Source organism: Coregonus clupeaformis, chromosome 34, assembly GCF_020615455.1.
Source record: "Coregonus clupeaformis isolate EN_2021a chromosome 34, ASM2061545v1, whole genome shotgun sequence".
Classification (NCBI taxonomy): domain Eukaryota; kingdom Metazoa; phylum Chordata; class Actinopteri; order Salmoniformes; family Salmonidae; genus Coregonus; species Coregonus clupeaformis.
Genome location: NC_059225.1, coordinates 39,148,851 through 39,167,020, shown reverse-complemented (window position 1 = coordinate 39,167,020; position 18,170 = coordinate 39,148,851). Strand labels below are relative to the sequence as shown.

Genomic DNA, 18,170 nt, shown 5'->3' with positions numbered 1-18,170 from the left:
TGAGAATTCTACTCAATGCATCCTCATTGGGTGCTGATGAAGATTTGGTCTAATGGGAATTACTGTGGCTTGAAAACATGATGACATTTCTAAAGAAGGCAAATAATTAGTAGGAAAACCTTTTGTCATCATTTTGATGTCGCCAGATTGACTTTAGATGTAGTATAACGTTAGCTAGCTAGCTAAGATTGAGGGGAGACCTCCCAGATCTGAGCTAGCTAACGTTAGCATTGCTAGCTATTTTTGACAAACTTTGGTAGCTAATGACAACATTGCCATCTGTCTAAAGTAAATTTGACATGATGATGATGGCAAAGTTGTTTCCTACCAAATATGTGCCTACTTTAGCAATGTCATCGCATTCCCAAGCCCCTATAGTGTAATTTAGATGACAAAGTCATTAGCCCCCATTCTACTTTTGAGCATCAATATGGCTGCAGCGTCTGTAGGACGTTGATAACAATGGCAAAGACGTGACTCAGGTGCAACCCATGAGTAGTATACTTAAGCAATAAGGCCCAAGGGGGTATGGTATATGGTTTGGTATATGGCTGTATCCAGGCACGATGCAACGTGATTGCCTGGATACAGTCCTTAGTCGTGGTATATGGGCCATATACCGGTAACCCCAGAGGTGCCTAATTGCTTTTATAAACCGGTTGCCAAATCAGTAAGACAATGAACGACACATTTTAATTGAAAATGTTTTTTAAATAAATAAATTCATAATAAATACATTCTGCTAGAAAAAGTAGTCTGGACAAAAGCATTTTTGCTAGAGTGGTTGCTATGCAACATAAACACAGCCTAGCTAGCAAGATAGCTTACATTAACCATGCAAAAACAAAGCACTTCTAGAGTGACTAACACACGCCAATTATTTATTAATGTTGATCTGAATGTTGCCATTTATTGTGCACGACTAATTGTCCCATGTTATCATTTGTTGTTAACTTGTCCATGTTGTCGTTTGTTGGCTTCACACTGCTGAAAATAGATGCCAGTTCTTTTAACTGGGGGAGCTGCTGCTGTGTTGTCAGAGAAAATAGTGCTCCACCACTTCCTCGGTTACAGATTTGGCCTCCAGTAACGTTGTGGAGAGGTTTCGGATCTGTGTCCACTGACAGACATGATTTCTAGTGCCTCTAGTCCGGCATCCGACAGTTTTTGGATCATGGTGGTTTGGAGGCAGAGTTCTGTGCAAATCTGTGCTGTGACAGCTTTTTTGCAGATCTTTGTCAACATTGTTGCAAGGGTATTCACTCCCATCGGCTCTTTTGTATACCTGAAACATATCAAAGACAAAATAACATTAGCTAATAATTAGGCTTACATAGCTACCGGTTATTGTCACGACTTCCTCCGAAGCTGCCTCCCCTCCTTGTTCGGGCAGGCTTCGGCGTTCATCGTCACCAGCCTTCTAGCCACTGCCACTCCTCATCTCATCATTCCATTTGTTTTGTCTTGTTTATTACACACACACCTGGTTCATATCCCCTCATCAGTACCTGTATAAGTGTTCCCTCTGCCCCCCCCTTGTCTTTGTGTGTGATCGTTTATTGTGGAGGTATTATAGCTCGGTGGAGCTACTTTGTATTTGTATCGCTGGGAGATTCACCCGTGTGCCTTGTTTTCTCCAGTGCGCCGTATTTACCGCACTGGAGTGTATTACGCATTGATGCGTACCGCTGTGTTCCTGATTAAACTATATATTCTGTGATTTACCCTCCTGCGCCTGACTCCGTCCGAAATCACCCGCCACAGTTATATTGTAAGTTGCATACCATATGTCTCCGTTCACTGCTTTCCGTTTCCGGTGGAGGTACAAGCCGGGGCGTCGGAGGGAAGAAGGGACAGATACTTCTTAAGTGAAGCTACTGGGCAGAGGGGATCACCCGGCAGTTCAAACATGAATCCCCGTCCACTCTCCCTGTTCTTCTCCTGTGGGTCCTTGTGTTTTTTGTGGGTTCGTTAAACGAGCGAGTCGCATACTGTAGGCCGTTCTTGTCTGTACATATTTTAAATTAGTCAGGTTTCAGCAGACGGTTTCCCTCCATCCCACTGCGGCCAAAATTAAGTTGAACGTCAAACCACACTTTATTCACCAAACCTTCAGGTGTTTCAGTGTCCAGAGCCTTGGATTGTTTGATGAGCTGCATGCTGTTTTCAGTTATGGCTGCATGATGGGCAGCTTTGTCGCACCCTTCTTTCCTCAACCTTTTAATTACGCCGACCAACACATTGTTTTTGCGGACTGTAATTTTTCTTAGATTTTTTCAGACATTGCTGTAGTATTTACTATAGTGTTTTTGTTTTATTATCTTTGACATAGGACTGGAGGCTTTCTCCTTGAGGAAACCTACTAGAGAAATACGAAAAGAGGAAATGTTCCATAACCTGTAGGTAGGGCCCACGGGGGGCCAGTACGAACAATGTATGCACTCACTATTTGGAAGTCGCTCTGGATAAGAGCGTCTGCTAAATGACTAAAATGTAAAATGTAGGCTGTGGATCAAAGAGTGTCTGCACTTTGTCATCCTTCAGCCCCTTCCAGATTCAGCATGGCACTGGGAGACCACACAGACACACACACACATACAAGGTAGGGGTTTAAGATAAGGAGTGGGCGTCCATCTTATCTGTCAACCCTCCACACCTGCCCAGACAGTGAGCTCAGCTAGCTCACCTCTCTGTGGGGGTCAGGGCACCACTACCACTGTCACTAAACACAAACGGAGGCTTTCACTTCATCATCTATGAGGCTTCAAAGCCAACTATTGATAGTTGAAAAATAAACTACACACAGTATATAATCTCGGGTGCCACCCAGTTCTGGTCGGCTGCCAAATAAGAAAAAGAGCTATCTGTCTTCTCCTTACTCATCGGAGGAGACCAGATGATCAGTGTGTGTGTGTTTGTGTGTGTGTGCGTGCTCTGGGGGGTGAATCATTTCACTGCCTTGACTGAAAGATGAGCAGCGGTGAGTGGATGAAAGCAAGGAGTGTGTGTGTCTTACACTCAAACTTAGAAGAGAAAAAGACACAGACGGTCGGCTCCATCTTCAACTCTCTTAAACAAGGCCCCACCTGGAAAGCCACCTCACCCCCACCCGACCACATCAAAGTCTCTCTAAGAGAAGTTTCTGGGCAAACTCATCTCTGTGTTACCCCACGGGTGAATCTGACTCACTCTCTTAACACATCTGCCCTGTTTCCCATCATTCCCAACCCCTATCTGTCATCTCTGAAAGTGGAGGTGTGAGGCTAAGGTGGCTCCATAACACCCTTTACCGTAAATGGAGGGAGGGGAGAAATGGAGGCAGGTAGGGAATCATCTAACCCATTTTGGCTTGAATGGAACACTTACTTCTGAGGCAGTTGCTATGCTGTTGATGTGCAGGGCCGTGACCCTGAGGTTACAATCGAATGGTTGTGAAGGAGGGCAGGAAGGAGGCTTGTTTTTTAACTGCGGGCTTCAGTGCTTGCCACAGCGCCTCAGGCACATAGGTGCTGAAATGTATTCCTCGTGTTACATTTTTAAAATAGTATTATTGTTATAATTTTTTATGGGGGGTATTCTGCATTGTTGGGGAGGGCCCATAAGTAAGCATTTCACTGTTGTTTACGAAGCATGTGACAATTACAATTTTATTTGAATTGACATTGTATGGAAGGAAGTGAGTTATTTTATATATTAGGGGTGTGTGTGTGTGTGTGTGTTGCTTCACATTATCTATCTCACCTCTGATTCGTTACAGCAGAAAACATCAGAGCCTCTGTAGAAAAGTCTGGAATGGCCGGCGCTGGGTTGAAAATGGTCTTCACTGTAAGACATAGGAAACAGTCTGTAAATATATCACACTCAAACGGTACAGTACATACCAGGTAAACGCTACCAGAGAACAATCCATACCACTGCAGAATGCTGAAATAATGAAACAACTGAACAACTCCATTGACTGAGTTTGATAAAGGGGATGAGAGTAAGCTAGTGTTTCTGGAAAAATGTTGGTATAAAAAAGGCTTTTTTGATCCAACCCAGTGGACAAAATCAGAATGACGTAATGTATTGGTTGTAAACTGGTTTCCTGGTTGTAAAGACTTCATATAACAGGATTACAACTGGGTCTTTTATTATGATGACATCAACACATTCGGGAAAGACATCATATTTTGAATGTTATCTAGTCAGAGAACCAGTTAGTATTTTTTCTGGTTGCTAAAAAGACGTCTAGAAAACTAATTTTTACAATCAGTATACAAGCTAAGCATTTCCTGCTGGGAAAATCCCTCCCTATGGGACAATCAGTGACAATTCGAGTTAAACATAATAAATAGTAAATATTAAACCTATATTGTATATGCAGATATATACAGTGCCTTGCAAAAGTATTATAATATAATAATAATATGCCATTTAGCAGACGCTTTTATCTAAAGCGACTTACAGTCATGTGTGCATTCATTTTTACGTACGGGTGGTCCCAGGGATCGAACCCACTACCCTGGCGTTACAAGTGCCATGCTCTACCAATTGAGCTACATCCCCCTTGGCGTTTTGTTGCATTACAACCTGTAATTTAAATGGATTTTTATTTGGATTTCATGTAATGGACATACACGAAATAGTCCAAATTGGTGAAGTGAAATGAAAAAAATTACTTCTTTCAATTTTTTTTTTTTTATAACGGAAAAGTGAGGCATGCATACAGTGGGGAGAACAAGTATTTGATACACTGCCGATTTTGCAGGTTTTCCTACTTACAAAGCATGTAGAGGTCTGTAATTTTTATCATAGGTACACTTCAACTGTGAGAGACGGAATCTAAAACAAAAATCCAGAAAATCACATTGTATGATTTTTAAGTAATTCATTTGCATTTTATTGCATGACATAAGTATTTGATCACCTACCAACCAGTAAGAATTCCGGCTCTCACAGACCTGTTAGTTTTTCTTGAAGAAGCCCTCCTGTTCTCCACTCATTACCTGTATTAACTGCACCTGTTTGAACTCGTTACCTTTATAAAAGACACCTGTCCACACACTCAATCAAACAGACTCCAACCTCTCCACAATGGCCAAGACCAGAGAGCTGTGTAAGGACATCAGGGATAAAATTGTAGACCTGCACAAGGCTGGGATGGGCTACAGGACAATAGGCAAGCACCTTGGTGAGAAGGCAACAACTGTTGGCGCAATTATAGAAAATGGAAGAAGTTCAAGATGACGGTCAATCACCCTCGGTCTGGGGCTCCATGCAAGACTTTCCCTTTACAACTACATGCCAATCAGAAACACGTTGATTTCTCTTTCATTGGGTACAATGGCTTCCATGAGGTTCACTCTGCAGGCAAAGCTCAAGTGGATGAATTCTATAAAAAGCAGCCCTTTTAAAGATCAAATTAGAATTTCCTTGACAAAAAATAACAGCAGAGTACCCAGTGAGGTGGCCTTAAATACGCTCTGTTCTTTAACTCAAGTTTCTCAATGTGTGTGTGTGTGTGTGTGTGTGAGAGAGAGAGAACGTTTGTGTGTGTATTCCTCTATGTATGAAGTGTAACCTTATGCATGCGTAAATCATATGTGTTTGGGAAGAACATCAGCGTGTGAGTGAGCTCTAACCCTGTGTGTGTGTGTGTCTGTGTTTGTGTGCGTGCGTGCGCATATTCCTCTATGTACAAGGTGTAACCCTATGCGTGCGTATGTGTTTGGGAAATGCATCAGTGGAAGGTTTAGCTGTATATAGCCATGTTATTTTGACTCATTATTGTTATTAACTGTGTATTTGTGGCTCATGTCACTATTTCTATTTTTATTTGATTTAAACTTTAACTCTGCATTGTTGTAGAACTAGGACCTTTAAGTAAGCATTTCACTTTTAGTCTACACCTGTTGTTTATGAAGCATGTGACAAATACAATTTGATTTGATTTGTAACCCTGTATGTGTGTATGTTTGTGTGTGGTGTTTGTGAGGTGTAATCCTCTGTGTATGTGTTGTATCCCAGTGTACACAGTGCATATTCATGACACTTAACCCTGCATATTTTTATCCAAAATCATGTTATTCTGTGTATGTACGAGATGAGCATGTGTGTGTATGGATAAAGTATTGGGACTGTGACATTTCTTCATTTTTTTGCTGCTGTACCCCACTTTGGATTTGAATGATAATTAATTTGCTTTAATTTGAGGGTATTTTCATACATATCGGGTGAACCGTTTAGAAATTACAGCACTTTTTATACATAGTCCCCCCATTTTAGGGGACCAAAAGTATTGATACAAATTCACTTATACAGTGCCTTCAGAAGGTATTCATACCCCTTGACTTATTACACATTTTTTAGATATTTCTATATTTCATTTTCAATACATTTGCAAAAAAAAATTTTAAACATGGTTTCACTTTGTCATTATGGGGTATTGTGTGTAGATGGGTCAGGGAACAAATACATTTAATCCATTTTGAATTCAGGCTGTAACGCAACCAAAAATGTGGAATAAGTCCAGGGGTATGAATACTTTCTGAAGGCACTGTAGGTGTTTTAAAGTAGTCAAACGTTTAGTATTTGGTCCCAAAGCGTGTGACTCTACAAACTTGTTGGATGCATTTGCTGTTTGTTTTAATTGTGTTTCAGATAATTTTGTGCCCAATAGAAATTAATGGTAAATAATGTATTATGTCATTTTAGTCACTTTTATTTGTAAATAAGAATAGAATGGAATGGTATCAAACATATTGAAACCACATGTTTGACTCAGTTCCAAATATTCCATTCCAGCCATTACAATGAGCCCATCCTCCTATAGCTCCTCCCACCAGCATCCACTGGTTTCTAAACACGTCTACATTCATGTGGTTGCTAACATGATTACGGATAGTCCTGAATGAATCGTGAATAATGATGAGTGAGAAAGTTAGATACACAAATATCATACCTCCAAGACATGCTAACGTCTCACCATTACAATAACAAGGGAGGTTAGCATATTCTGGGGGCTATGATATTTATGCCTCTGTAACTTTCTCACTCATCATTACTCACGATTCATTCAGGATTATCCGTAATCATGGTAGCATTCAGATTAATGTAGAAGAGTTTAGAAACATATTCAATTTTTATTTACAATAAAAGTGACTCCAAAATGACACAATCAATTATTTACCATTCATTTCTATTGGGCACAAAAAACTGTATGTGACTAATTTAAATATCTCCCTGCATACAGTATACAGTACCAGTTCATTCCAGGGTTTTTCTTTATTTGTTCTATTTTCTTACATTGTAGAATAATAGTGAAGACATCAAAACTATGAAATAACACATGGAATCATGGAGTAACCAAAAATGTGTTAAACAAATCAAATTTCCTTCTTAATGCGTTTGAGCCAATCAGTTGTGTTGTGACAAGGGAGGGTTGGTATACAGAATATAGCCCTATTTGGTAAAAGACCAAGTCCATATTATGGCAAGAACAGTTCAAATAAGCAAAGAGAAACAACAGTACATCATTACTTTAAGACATGAAGGTCAGTCAATACGGAACATTTCAAGAACTTTGAACATTTCTTCAAGTGCAGTGGCAAAAACCATCAAGCGCTATGATGAAACTGGCTCTCATGAGGACCGCCACAGGAAAGGAAGACACAGAGTTACTTCTGCTGCAGAGGATAAGTTCATTAGAGTTAACTGCACCTCAGATTGCAGCCCAAATAAATGCTTCACAGAGTTCATGTAACAGACACATCTCAACATCAACTGTTCAGAGGAGACTACGTGAATTCATTGACGAATTGCTGCAAAGAAACCACTACTAAAGGACACCAATAAGAAGAAGAGACTTGATTGGGCCAAGAAACACAAGCAATGGACATTAGACCGGTGGAAATCTGTCCTTTGGTCTGATGAGACAAATTTGAGATTTTTGGTTCCAACCGCCATCTCTTTGTGAGATGCAGAGTAGGTGAACAGATGATCTCCTCATGTGTGGTTCCCACCGTGAAGCATGGAGGAGGATGTGTGATGGTGTGGGGGAGCTTTGCTGGTGACACTGTCAGTGATATATTTAGAATTCAAGGCACACTTAACCAGCATGGCTACCACAGCATTCTGCAGCAAACCGCCATCCCATCTGGTTTGCACTTAGTGGGACTATCATTTGTTTTTCAACAGGACAATGACCCAAAACACACCTCCAGGCTGTGTAAGGGCTATTTGACCAAGAAGGAGAGTGATGGAGTGCTGCATCAGATGACCTGGCCTCCACAATCACCCGACCTCAACCCAATTGAGATGGTTTGGGATGAGTTGGACCGCAGAGTGAAGGAAAAGCAGCCAACAAGTGCTCAGCATATGTGGGAACTCCTTCAAGACTGTTGGAAAAGCATTCCTCATGAAGCTGGTTGAGAGAATGCTAAGAGTGTGCAAAGCTGTCATCAAGGCAAATGGTGGCTACTTTGAAGAATCTAAAATGTATAATATGTTTTGATTTGTTTAACCTCTGCTAGATGGGTGTCCCGAAATCGAGACAGTTGTTGCTCAATACGTATAATGTGACTACAATGACGTTGTAAAGAAAAGCAAATTTTCACGGACATATACATATCTTATATGGACAGAAAGCTTAAATTATTGTTAATCTAACTTCAGTGTCCAATTTACAGTAGGTATTACAACGAAAAAATACCATGCTATTGTTTGAGGATAGTGCACAACAACAAAATCACTTTTATCACGGAGACAGGTTTGATACATTCACATCTGAAGGTAAATAATGTACTTACATTCAGTAATCTTGCTCTGATTTGTCATCCTGAGGGTCCCAGAGATAAGATGTAGCGTAGTTGTGTTTGATGAAATCCATTTTTATATCCTAACACGATCCATGTTGTATGCACGATCCATGTTGTATTCCCACTTCACAGAACAGCTCAAACTGTTCACAACAGTGACGATGAGACTCCGGGATGCTGACCTTATATGCAGAGTTGCAAAAAAAAAGCCATATCTCAGACTGGCCAATAAAAATAAAAGATTAAGATGGGCAGTCTGAGATATGGCTTTTTCTTTGCAACTCTGCCTAGAATGTTGACATTGAGACTGGTGTTTTGCGGGTACTATTTAATGAAGCTGCCAGTTGAGGACCTGTGAGGTGCCTGTTTCTCAAACTAGACACTCTAATGCATTTGTCCTCTAGCTCAGTTGTGCACCGGGGCCTCCCACTCCTCTTTCTATTCTGGTTAGAGCCAGTTTGCGCTGTTCTGTGAAGGCCGTAGGACACAGCGTTGTACGAGATCTTCAGTTTCTTGGCAATTTCTTGCATCGAATAGCCTTCATTTCTCAGAACAAGAATAGACTGACGAGTTTCAGAAGAAAGTTATTTGTTTCTGGACATTTTGAGCCTGTAATCAAACCCACAATTGATGATCCTCCAGATACTCAACTAGTCTCAAGAAGGCCAGTTTTATTGCTTCTTTAATCAGCACAACAGTTTTCAGCTGTGCTAACATAATTGCAAAAGGGTTTTCTAATGATCAATTAGCCTTTTAAAATGATAAATCTGGATTAGCAAACACAACTTGACATTGGAACACAAGACTGATGGTTGCTGATAACAGGCCTCTGTACGCCTATGTAGATATTCCTTTAAAAATCAGCCGTTTCCAGCTACAGTAGCCATTTACAACATTAACAATGTCTACACTGTATTTCTGATCAACTTGATGTTATTTTAATGGATAAAAAATTTGCTTTTCTTTCAAAAACAAGGACATTTCTAAGTGACCCCAAACATTTGAACGGTAGTGGGGGAAAAAAGTATTTAGTCAGCCACCAATTGTGCAAGTTCTCCCACTTAAAAAGATGAGAGAGGCCTGTAATTTTCATCGTAGGTACACGTCAACTATGACAGACAAAATTAGGAAAAAAAATCCAGAAAATCACATTGTAGGATTTTTTATGAATTTATTTGCAAATTATGGTGGAAAATAAGTATTTGGTCAATAACAAAAGTTTCTCAATACATTTACATTTAAGTCATTTAGCAGACGCTCTTATCCAGAGCGACTTACAGTTAGTGAATGCATACATTATATATTTTTTCCTACCCCCTGTGGGAATCGAACCCACAACCATGGCGTTGCAAACGCCATGCTCTATCAACTGAGCTACATCCCTGCCGGCCATTCCCTCCCTTACCCTGGACGACGCTGGGCCAATTGCGCACCGCCCCATCGGTCTCCCGGTCGCGGCCGGCTACGACAGAGCCTGGATACGAACCAGGATCTCTAGTGGCACAGCTAGCACTGCGATGCAGTGCCTTTGACCACTGCGCCACTCGGGAGACGTCAACTATGACAGACAAAATGAGAATTTTTTTCTCCAGAAAATCACATTGTAGGATTTTTAATGAATTTATTTGCAAATTATGGTGGAAAATAAGTATTTGGTCAATAACAAAAGTTTCTCAATACTTTGTTATATACCCTTTGTTGGCAATGACACAGGTCAAATGTTTTCTGTAAGTCTTCACAAGTTTTTCACACACTGTTGCTGGTATTTTGGCCCATTCCTCCATGCAGATCTCCTCTAGAGCAGTGATGTTTTGGGGCTGTCACTGGGCAACACGGACTTTCAACTCCCTCCAAAGATTTTCTATGGGGTTGAGATCTGGAGACTGGCTAGGCCACTCCAGGACCTTGAAATGCTTCTTACGAAGCCACTCCTTCGTTGCCCGGGCGGTGTGTTTGGGATCATTGTCATGCTGAAAGACCTAGCCACGTTTCATCTTCAATGCCCTTGCTGATGGAAGGAGGTTTTCACTCAAAATCTCACGATACATGGCCCCATTCATTCTTTCCTTTACACGGATCAGTCGTCCTGGTCCCTTTGCAGAAAAACAGCCCCAAAGCATGATGTTTCCACCCCCATGCTTCACAGTAGGTATGGTGTTCTTTGGATGCAACTCAGCATTCTTTGTCCTCCAAACACGACGAGTTGAGTTTTTACCAAAAAGTTATATTTTGGTTTCATCTGACCATATGACATTCTCCCAATCCTCTTCTGGATCATCCAAATGCACTCTAGCAAACTTCAGACGGGCCTGGACATGTACTGGCTTAAGCAGGGGGACACGTCTGGCACTGCAGGATTTGAGTCCCTGGCGGCGTAGTGTGTTACTGATGGTAGGCTTTGTTACTTTGGTCACAGCTCTCTGCAGGTCATTCACTAGGTCCCCCCGTGTGGTTCTGGGATTTTTGCTCACCGTTCTTGTGATCATTTTGAGATCTTGCGTGGAGCCCCAGATCGAGGGAGATTATCAGTGGTCTTGTATGCTCCCACAGTTGATTTCTTCAAACCAAGCTGCTTACCTATTGCAGATTCAGTCTTCCCAGCCTGGTGCAGGTCTACAATTTTGTTTCTGGTGTCCTTTGACAGCTCTTTGGTCTTGGCCATAGTGGAGTTTGGAGTGTGACTGTTTGAGGTTGTGGACAGGTGTCTTTTATACTGATAACAAGTTCAAACAGGTGCCATTAATACAGGTAACGAGTGGAGGACAGAGGAGCCTCTTAAAGAAGAAGTTACAGGTCTGTGAGAGCCAGAAATATTGCTTGTTTGTAGGTGACCAAATACTTATTTTCCACCATAATTTGCAAATAAATTCATTAAAAATCCTACAATGTGATTTTCTGGATTTTTTTTCCTCAATTTCTCTGTCATAGTTGACGTGTACCTATGATGAAAATTACAGGCCTCTCTCATCTTTTTAAGTGGGAGAACTTGCACAATTGGTGGCTGACTAAATACTTTTTTTCCCCACTGTATATATATATATACACTGCTCAGAAAAATAAAGGGAACACTTAAACAACACAATGTAACTCCAAGTCAATCACACTTCTGTGAAATCAAACTGTCCACTTATGAAGCAACACTGATTGACAATAAATTTCACATGCTGTTGTGCAAATGGAATAGACAACAGGTGGAAATTATAGGCAATTGGCAAGACACCCCCAATAAAGGACTGGTTTTGCAAGTGGTGACCACAGACCACTTCTCAGTTCCTATGCTTCCTGGCTGATGTTTTGGTCACTTTTGAATGCTGGCGGTGCTTTCACTCTAGTGGTAGCATGAGACAGAGTCTACAACCCACACAAGTGGCTCAGGTAGTGCAGCTCATCCAGGATGGCACATCAATGCAAGCTGTGGCAAGAAGGTTTGCTGTGTCTGTCAGCGTAGTGTCCAGAGCATGGAGGCGCTACCAGGAGACAGGCCAGTACATCAGGAGACGTGGAGGAGGCCATAGGAGGGCAACAACACAGCAACAGGACTGCTACCTCCGCCTTTTTGCAAGGAGGAGCAGGAGGAGCACTGCCAGAGCCCTGCAAAATGACCTCCAGCAGGCCACAAATGTGCATGTGTCTGCTCAAACGGTCAGAAACAGACTCCATGAGGGTGGTATGAGGGCCCGACGTCCACAGGTGGGGGTTGTGCTTACAGCCCAACACCATGCAGGACGTTTGGCATTTGCCAGAGAACACCAAGATTGGCAAATCCGCCACTGGCGCCCTGTGCTCTTCACAGATGAAAGCAGGTTCACACTGAGCACATGTGACAGACGTGACAGAGTCTGGAGACGCCGTGGAGAATGTTCATCTGCCTGCAACATCCTCCAGCATGACCGGTTTGGCGGTGGGTCAGTCATGGTGTGGGGTGGCATTTCTTTGGGGGGCCGCACAGCCCTCCATGTGCTCGCCAGAGATAGCCTGACTGCCATTAGGTACCGAGATGAGATCGTCAGACCCCTTGTGATATGCTGGTGCGGTTGGCCCTGGGTTCCTCCTAATGCAAGACAATGCTAGACCTCATGTGGCTGGAGTGTGTCAGCAGTTCCTGCAAGAGGAAGGCATTGATGCTATGGACTGGCCCGCCCGTTCCCCAGACCTGAATCCAATTGAGCACATCTGGGACATCATGTCTCGCTCCATCCACCAACGCCACGTTGCACCACAGACTGTCCAGGAGTTGGTGGATGCTTTAGTCCAGGTCTGGGAGGAGATCCCTCAGGAGACCATCCGCCACCTCATCAGGAGCATGCCCAGGTGTTGTAGGGAGGTCATACAGGCACGTGGAGGCCACACACACTGAGCCTCATTTTGACTTGTTTTAAGGACATTACATCAAAGTTGGATCAGCCTGTAGTGTGGTTTTCCACTTTAATTTTGAGGGTGACTCCAAATCCAGACCTCCATGGGTTGATACATTTGATTTCCTTTGATAATTTTTGTGTGATTTTGTTGTCAGCACATTCAACTATGTAAAGAAAAAAGTATTTAATAAGATTATTTCATTCATTCAGATCTAGGATGTGTTATTTTAGTGTTCCCATTTTTCCTATTTTGTTGCCTTACAACCTGGAATTACAATGGATTTTTGGGGGGGTTTGTATCATTTGATTTACACAACATGCCTACCACTTTGAATAAGCAAAATATTTTTTTTTGTGAAACAAAAACAAACAAACAAACTGCTCCAGCTCCTTCAAGTTGGATGGGTTCCGCTGGTGTACAGCAATCTTTAAGTCATACCACAGATTCTCAATTGGCTTGACGTCTGGGCTTTGACTTGGCCATTCCAAGACATTTAAATGTTTCCCTTTAAACCACTCAAGTGTTGCTTTAGCAGTATGCTTAGGGTCATTGTCCTGCTGGAAGGTGAACCTCCGTCCCAGTCTCAAATCTCTGGAAGACTAAAACAGGTTTCCCTCAAGAATGTCCCTGTATTTAGCGCCATCCATCATTCCTTCAATTCTGACCAATTTTCCAGTCCCTGCTGATGTAAAACATCCCCACAGCATGATGTTCTCGGGGTGATGAGAGGTGTTGGGTTTGCGCCAGACATTTTCCTTGATGGCCAAAAAGCTCAATTTCAGTCTCATCTGACCTGAGTACCTTCTTCCATATGTTTGGGGAGGCTCCCACATGCCTTTTGGCGAACACCAAACATTTTTACTTAATATTTTATTTAATTAATGGCTTTTTTTCTGGCCACTCTTCCGTAAAGCCCAGCTCTGTGGAGTGTACGGCTTAAAGTGGTCCTATGGACAAAACTATTACAGACTACAAAGAGAAGCACAGCCGCGAGCTGCCCAGTGACAGAAGACTTCCAGACGAGCTAAACCACTTCTATGCTCGCTTCGAGGCAAGCAACACTGAAGCATGCATGAGAGCACCAGCTGTTCCGGATGACTATGTGATCTCGCTCTCCGTAGCCGATGTGAGTAAGACTTTTAAGCAGGTCAACATTCACAAGGCCGCAGGGCCAGACAGTTTACCAGGACGTGTACTCCGAGCATGTGCTGACCAACTGGCAAGTATCTTCACTGACATTTTCAACATGTCCCTGACTGAGTCTGTAATACCAACATGTTTCAAGCAGACCACCATAGTCCCCGTGCCCAGGGACTCTAAGATAACCTGCATAAATGACTACCGACCCGTAGCACTGACGTCTGTAGCCATGAAGTGCTTTGAAAGGCTGGTCATGGCTCACATCAACACCATTATCCCAGAAACCCTAGACCCACTCCAATTTGCATACCGCCCCAACAGATCCACAGATGATGCAATCTCTATTGCACTCCACACTGCCCTTTCCCACCTGGACAAGAGGAACACCGACGTGAGAATGCTATTAATTGACTACAGCTCAGCATTCAACACCATAGTGCCCTCAAAGCTCATCACTAAGCTAAGGATCCTGGGACTAAACACCTCCCTCTGCAACTGGATCCTGGACTTCCTGACGGGCCGCCCCCAGGTGGTAAGGGTAGGTAACAACACATCTGCCACACTGATCCTCAACACGGGGGCCCCTCAGGGGTGCGTGCTCAGTCCCCTCCTGTACTCCCTGTTCACCCATGACTGCATGGCCAGGCATTACTCCAACACCATCATTAAGTTTGCCGACGACACAACAGTGGTAGGCCTGATCACCGACAACGATGAGAAAGCCTATAGGGAGGAGGTCAGAGACCTGGCCATGAGGTGCCAGGATAACAACCTCTCCCTCAACGTGACCAAGACAAAGGAGATGATTGTGGACTACAGGAAAAAAAAGAGGACTGATCACGCCCCCATTCTCATCGACGGGGCTGTAGTGGAACAGGTTGAGAGCTTCAAGTTCCTTGGTGTCCACATCACCAACGAACTATCATGGTCCAAACACACCAAGACAGTCGTGAAGAGGGCACGACAAAGCCTATTCCCCCTCAGGAGACTGAAAAGATTTGGCATGGGTCCTCAGATCCTCAAAAAATTATACAGCTGCACCATCGAGAGCATCCTGACTGGTTGCATCACCGCCTGGTATGGCAACTGCTTGGCCTCCGACCGCAAGGCACTACGGAGGATAGTGCGTACGGCCCAGTACATCACTGGGGCCAAGCTTCCTGCCATCCAGGACCTCTATACCAGGCGGTGTCAGAGGAAGGCCCTCAAAATTGTCAAAGACTCCAGCCACCCTAGTCATAGACTGTTCTCTCTGCTACCGCACGGCAAGCGGTACCGGAGTGCCAAGTCTAGGTCCAAAAGACTTCTCAACAACTTCTACCCCCAAGCCATAAGACTCCTGAACAGCTAATCATGGCTACCCGGACTATTTGCACTGCCCCCCCACCCCCACCCCATCTTTTTACGCTGTTTCTACTCTGTTAATTATTTATTTATGCGTAGTCACTAACTCTACCCACATGTACATATTACTTCAACTACCTCAACTAGCCGGTGCCCCCACACATTGATTCTGCACCGGTACCCCCCTGTATATATAGCCTCCCTACTGTTATTTTATTTTACTTCTGCTCTTTTTTTCTCAACACTTTTTTGTTTTATTCTACTTTTTTATTAAAAATAAATGCACTGTTGGTTAAGGGCTGTAAGTAAGCATTTCACTGTAATGTCTGCACCAGTTGTATTCGGCGCATGTGGCCAATAAAATTTGATTTGAGATACTCCAATCTCTGCTGTGGAGCTTTTCAGCTCCTTCAGGGTTATCTTTGGTGTCTTTGTTGCCTCTCTGATTAATACCGTCCTTGCCTGGTCCGTGAGGTTTGTTGTGATGCCATATTCTTTCAATTTTTTTATAATGGATTTAATCGTGCTCCGTGGGATGTTCAAAGTTTCAGATATTTTTTTATAACCCAACCCTGATCTGTACTTCTCCACAACTTTGTCCCTGACCTGTTTGGAGAGCTCCTTGGTCTTCATGGTGCCGCTTGCTTGGTGGTGCCTCTTGCTTAGTGGTGTTGCAGACTCTGGGGCCTTTCAGAACAGGTTTATATATACTGATATCATGTGACAGATCATGTGACACTTAGATTGCACACAGGTGGACTTTATTTAACTAATTATGTGACTTCTGAAGGTAATTGGTTGCACCAGATCTTATTTAGGGGCTTCATAGCAAAGAGGGTGAATACATATGCACGCGCCACTTTTCCAAGGCAGCATCTACTCTTCCCGGGGTCCAGCAAAATTAAGGCAGTTTATACAATTTAAAAAACTTTACAATACATTCACAGATTTCACAACACACTGTGTGCCCTCAGGCCCCTACTCCACCACTACCACATATCTACAGTACAATATCCATGTGTACGTGTGTGTATAGTGTGTATGTTATCGTGTGTGTTTGTATGCATGTCTGTGCCTATGTTTGTGTTGCTTCACAGTCCCCGCTGTTCCATAAAGTGTATAAATGAGGGAGCTACATAACATTTAGTAGGAATTCTCCCATCACAGTACTTCATGCAGTACTTTTTCTGTTACCCTCTACTTTACAGCAGAAAGAGACTGCTATGGGAATTGGCATCAGCAGCACAATATTGTGTAGAGGACTGAGGGTGTTCTAAATACTGTAATTGTAAAAATATAATATATTTTTTTACTTTGTGTGTGGTTTGTGGTGTGTTCACTTATGACATTAGATCAGTGTTGGCTGCTAACTTCGCCCTTATCTTAAATAGTTCACTTCTGTGTTTGGAGGCATTGGATCAGCATTCTCGTCGCATATCCTGTTAGTACCTTTTATGTAGGGAAGCTAATAATCCATCATGTATGACATTCCTGGGAGTGTGTTAACTTGTATTTTTTATTACCATAGCATTTTTGTATGTTCTCTATAGTTATGTACTTCAAAATGTATCAATTTACCAATTTGGCCTCTTGGAGGCCACTTGGGTACATTTGGGCAAACTTGTGAGGGACACCTGGGTGACTTCATGCTCCCTCATTCTTGAAGGTATCAGTCTGAAACATTGCACATACACTGTTGCCCTCTTATAGACAACATCGATATTACCTCCAGCTTCCTATCTGAATGTGTGGCTTTTCTTTGGCTGTCCAAGATGATGCAACAAAAATTTAAATAGAAAACATGTTTTTTTGTTTGTTTTATCTTTTACCAGATCTATTGTGTTATGTTCTCCTACATTAATTTCACATCTGTCATTTTAGGCAGAAATTGAAAAGATGGGTCTGATCCTTAAGAGGTTAACACTTGTTTGGTTACTGCATGATTCCATATGTGTTATTTCATAGTTTTGATGTCTTCACAATTATTCTACGATGTAGAAAATAGTCAAAATAAAGAAAAACCCTTGAATGAGTAGGCATGTCCAGACTTTTGACTGGTACTGTATGTACGCTAAAGCCCTTGTGTATTCTTACATGTCTGTGAAATAAAACCCTATTTTGTATCTGTGTGTGAGTATGTGATTGTGTGTGGGCGTGCGTAAGTGAGCAGCTGCGTGGGTTTGCGCAGGGCTTTGGCCACCTGGCGCTCTGAGGTGGATGCTGTGGCCTCTTTCAAGTATAAGTGGAAACAGCGTGTCACACACACAGACACACACAGACACACACAAGTACACACATGCAGGCGACGTGTGTGGATGATACAGATCACACCTTCCTTCCACTTTTCAAGAGACAAGGGGTTTCTGGTTCAAAGAAGCAACTCTCTCTTTCCTCTCTCTCCCCTCTCTCAATATCTGCCCCCTCTTCTCTTTCACAGTGGGTCTCATCTTAACCTCCTCCCTCAGCTCACTCTTCCTTCTCTCTACCAGTCTATCTCCTCTTTCTAGAATTTCCCCTTCCATTCTCTCT

The 18,170-nt window shown here is 42.7% G+C and overlaps 1 pseudogene; it reads right to left on the bottom strand.

Annotated features, from left to right (window-relative positions):
* Nucleotides 1-18,170, bottom strand: part of LOC121538949 — a 77,449-nt pseudogene that overhangs the window by 43,488 nt on the left and 15,791 nt on the right.